This window comes from Salvelinus sp. IW2-2015, unplaced genomic scaffold (assembly GCF_002910315.2).
Source record: "Salvelinus sp. IW2-2015 unplaced genomic scaffold, ASM291031v2 Un_scaffold16372, whole genome shotgun sequence".
Taxonomy (NCBI): Eukaryota; Metazoa; Chordata; class Actinopteri; order Salmoniformes; family Salmonidae; genus Salvelinus; species Salvelinus sp. IW2-2015.
Window position 1 is genome coordinate 196032 of NW_019957556.1, and position 4969 is coordinate 201000.

Genomic DNA, 4969 nt, shown 5'->3' on the forward strand with positions numbered 1-4969 from the left:
CTCATACCCCCCAAGACATGCTAACCTCTCACCATTACAATAACAGCGGGAGGTTAGCATTTTATATCATACCCCCAAGACATCTAACCTCTCACCATTACAATAAACAGGGGAGGTTAGCATTTTATATCATACCTCCAAGACATGCTAACCTCTCACCATTACAATAACAGGGGAGGTTAGCATTTATATCATACCTCCAAGACATGCTAACCTCTCACCATTACAATAACAGGGGAGGTTAGCATTTTATATCATACCTCCAAGACATGCTAACCTCTCACCATTACAATAACAGGGGAGGTTAGCATTTCATATCATACCCCCGAGACATTGCTAACCTCTCACCATTACAAAAACAGGGAGGTTAGCATTTTATATCATACCTCCAAGACATGCTAACCTCTCACCATTACAATAACAGGGGAGTTAGCATTTTATATCAACCTCAAGACATGCTAACCTCTCACCATTACAATGACAGGGAGATTAGCATATATCATACCTCCAAGACATGCTAACCTCTCACCATTACAATAACAGGGAGGTTAGCATTTTATATCATACCCCCAAGACATTGCTAACCTCTCACCATTACAACAACAGGGGAGTTAGCATTTTTATATCATACCCTCAAGACATGCTAACCTCTCACCATTACAATAACAGGGAGGTTAGCATTTATATTCATACCCCCAAGACATTGCTAACCTCTCACCATTACAATAACAGGACGAGGGAGGTTAGCATTTTATATCATACCCCAAGACATGCTAACCTCTCACCATTACAATAAACAGGGGAGGTTAGCATTTTATATCATTACCCAAGACATGCTAACCTCTCACCATTACAAGACAGGGAGGGTTAGCATTTTATATCATACCCCAAGACATGCTAATCTCTCACCATTACAATGACAGGGGAGAGTTAGCATTTTATATCATACCCCCAAGACATGCTAACCTCTCACCATTACAAATAACAGGGAGGTTAGCATTATTATCATACCCCCAAGACATGCAACCTCTCACCATTACAATAACAGGGGAGGTTAGCATTTATATCATACCCCAAGACATGCTAACCTCTCACCATTACAAAACAGGGGAGCGTTAGCATTTCTATATCATACCCCAAGACAGCTCCCCAAGACATGCTAACCTCTCACCATTACAATGACAGGGGAGGTTAGCATTTTATATCATACCCCCAAGACATGCTAACCTCTCACCATTACAATGACAGGGGAGGTTAGTATTTTTGGGGGCTATGATATTTGTGCATCTAACTTCCTCACTCATAATTTTTCAGTAGTCATTGTGTGCTATGAATATGGGACCAAATACTAAACTTTTAACTACTTTAATACACATAAGTGAATTTGTCCCAATACTTTTGGTCCCCTAAAATGGAGGGACTATGTACAGAAAGTGCTGTAATTTCTAAATGTTTCACCTGAGGGGTTATGTTTAGGGGTTATGTTCAGGTTCAGGGTTAGGTTCAGGGTTAGGTTTAGGGGTTATGTTCAGGGTTAGGTTTAGGGGTTAGGTTTAGGGGTTAGGTTTAGGGGTTAGGTTTAGGCATTAGGGAAAAATTGGATTTTGAATGGAAATACATTTTAGGTCCCCACGAGGATAGAAAAACAAGTGTGTGTGTACCTCTGTGGTAGTCGTGTGGTGGTGCCCTGGTAGAGGTGGTAAGGCACCAGGCGGGTCAGGGTGTGTGTGTACCTCTGTGGTAGTCATGTGGTGCTGTGGCAGTGCCCTGGTAGAGGTGGTAAGGCACCAGGCGGGTCAGGGTGTGTGTACCTCTGTGGTAGTCATGTGGTGCGGTGGCAGTGCCCTGGTAGAGGTGGTAAGGCACCAGGCGGGTCAGGGTGTCTTCAAAACACTGGAAGGAAGAACTGTAGTCTGGGTGGAGGACTGAGCCCTGCTGTTTCCTCAGCTGCTCCAACATCCTACACACACACAGTCAGAGAACATAGGTCACAAGACTGGATTGGCATACTTTTAACAAGTGTTATGACAACACGCATGCAAGTAAACATAAGGGCAAGGCACCCTACTTGGCTGTACTACTATGACTGACCCTGTAAAACAACACCTATCATACTACTATGACTGACCCTGTAAAACAACACCTATCATACTACTATGACTGACCCTGACCTGTAAAACAACACCTATCATACTACTATATGACTGACCCTGCTAAAACACACCTATCATTCACATAATGACTGACCCTGTAAAACAACACCTATCATACTACTATGACTGACCCTGTAAAACAACACCTATCATACTACTATGACTGACCCTGTAAACAACACTATATACTACTATGACTGACCCTGTAAAACAACACCTATCATACTACTATGACTGACCCTGTAAAACAACACCTATCATACTACTATGACTGACCCTGTAAAACAACACTATCATACTACTATGACTGACCCTGTAAAACAACACCTATCATACTACTATGGCTGACGCCTGGTAAAAAACACCTATCATACTACTATGACTGACCACTGTAAAAAACACCTATCATACTACTAATGACTGACCCTGTAAAAACAACACCTATCATACTACTATGGACTGACCCTGTAAACAACACATATCATACTAATTATGGACTTGACCCTGTAAACAACACCTATCATACTACTATGCTGACCCTGTAAACAACACCTATCATAACTACTATGACTGACCCTGTAAAACAACACCTATATATAGAACTACTATGACTGACCCTGTAACAACACCTACTCATACTACTATGACTGACCCTGTAAAACAACACCTATGCATACTACTATGACTGACCCTGTAAAACAACACCTATCATACCTAGACTGCCACTTGTAAAACAACATACCTCTATCATAACTACTATGACTGACCCTGTAAAACAACACCCTATCATACTACTATGACTGACCCTGTAAAAACAACACCTATCATACTACTATGACTTGACCCTGTAAAACAACACCTATCATACTACTATGACTGACCCTGTAAAACAACACCTAATCAATACTATATGATGACCCTGTAAAACAACACCTATCATACTACTATGGACTGACCCTGTAAAAAACACACCTATCTATACTCTATGACTGACCCTGTAAAACAACACCTATCATACTACTATGACTGACCCTGTAAAACAACACCTATCATACTACTATGACTGACCCTGTAAAACAAACACCTATCATACTACTGATGGCTGACCCTGTAAAACAACACTATCATACTACTATGACTGACCCTGTAAAACAACACCTATCATACACTATGATGACCTGACACAACACCCTATACTACTTGACGACCTGTAAAACAACACCTATCATACTACTATGACTGACCCTGTAAAACAACACCTATCATCACTACTATGACTGACCTGTAAAACAACACCTATGATACTACTATGGCTGACCTCCTGGTAAAAACAAACCCTTTATTTATTAATGACGTGCTGGAGTTTTTGAAGGCATTTCGTGATGGTGGTTGGGGGATATTATTTTATGTAGTTTGTGGTTGTTTTTAAAGCAGGGGTCAGTCAATAGCTACAGTCTAGGATAAGGTTGTAAAATTTAACCCAAAGGGTCAGTCATAGCAGTATGATCAGGTGTTGTTTTACCAGGGATCAGTCATAAGTATATATAGGGCACGGTAAGTGTGTTGTTTACAGGCGCCAGATGCATAAAGTTAGTATGTAATGACCCGCGTGTTTTTACGAGCGGGTGGAGCCTGTCCATGAGTACATGTGAAAAGTGTTGTTGTACAGGGTCAGTCTCAGTTGAGTAAGCTCTCATTGAAAGAAGTGTTGAGGTCAGGGGTGTCAGTCATAGTAAGGTAGATAGGTTGTTGTTTTAACAGGGTAAAGTCATATGTAGTATGATAGGTTGTTAGTTATTAAACAGGGTCTGCCATAGCCGTAAGTAAGTGTATAGGGTGGGTGTGTTTTACAGGGTCAGCCATAGTAGTGAATGATGGAAGGAGTGTTGTTAAATTAAAACAAGGGATCGAGGCCCATAGTAGTATGATAGGACATGGTTGTCTTATATCAGGGTGCAGCCATAGTGAGTGATGATAAGGAGGTGTTGTTGTATCAGGGGTCAGCCCTTATTCGAACGTCAAGCCTAATTCATTACAAAACCACCATAAGATAGGTGTTTTTACTACCACGGGGTCATCATACTAGTCAATGATAGGTGTATGTTTTACAGGGCCAGTCATAGAGTACATGTAAATAGGTTGGTAATGCTTGTACATGGTCATCAATAGTAGTAATGATAGGTTTGTGTGTTACAGGGTCAAGTCATGAGTAGTATGAAGGTGTTGTTTTATATCAGGGGCTCAGCCGGCATAGTAAGTATGATAGGTGTTCGTTAACAAGGTCAGTCATAGTAGTTCTGAAATGTAGAAGTTGTAAGGTTATTAACCAGGGTCAGTCTAGGTAGTAATGAAGGTGTGTGTTCAGGGTACCACGTACATAACCGTGATAATGATAGGTTGTTTTTAAAGAAACAGGTGTCAGTCAAGGTAAGTAATGCATTTTGGTGTTGTTAAATACCGGAAATACCAGGGATCAGTCGCCTACAATGTAGTAATGATAGGTGTTGGTTTTCAGGGTCAGTCATGGATAGAGTGATTGATAGGGTGTTGTTTATATAAACAAAGCTGATTCAGTCAGGACTGTACTCCTGTAAGGAGAGGTAACGAAAACATCCTATCTAATGATTACTAATGTGGATGACTGGGACTTGGCCGCCTTGTAATAACAGAAACGCTTGGTTATCGAATCTTACTAGGTATATAGGCAGCCACAGGGCTCCTCAGAGTATAACCGAATAAGACATCGGCATCACTATGTCAATTGCACACTGATGACGTGACTTTGCTCTGTTTAAACAACACCTATCATACTACTG

At 41.0% G+C, this 4969-nt stretch overlaps 1 pseudogene; it reads right to left on the minus strand.

The window, feature by feature from the left end:
- The window catches only part of LOC112080548 (BRD4-interacting chromatin-remodeling complex-associated protein-like), a 29242-nt pseudogene extending 27165 nt beyond the window's left edge, over positions 1 to 2077 (minus strand).
- Positions 2078 to 4969: the final 2892 nt, after the last annotated feature.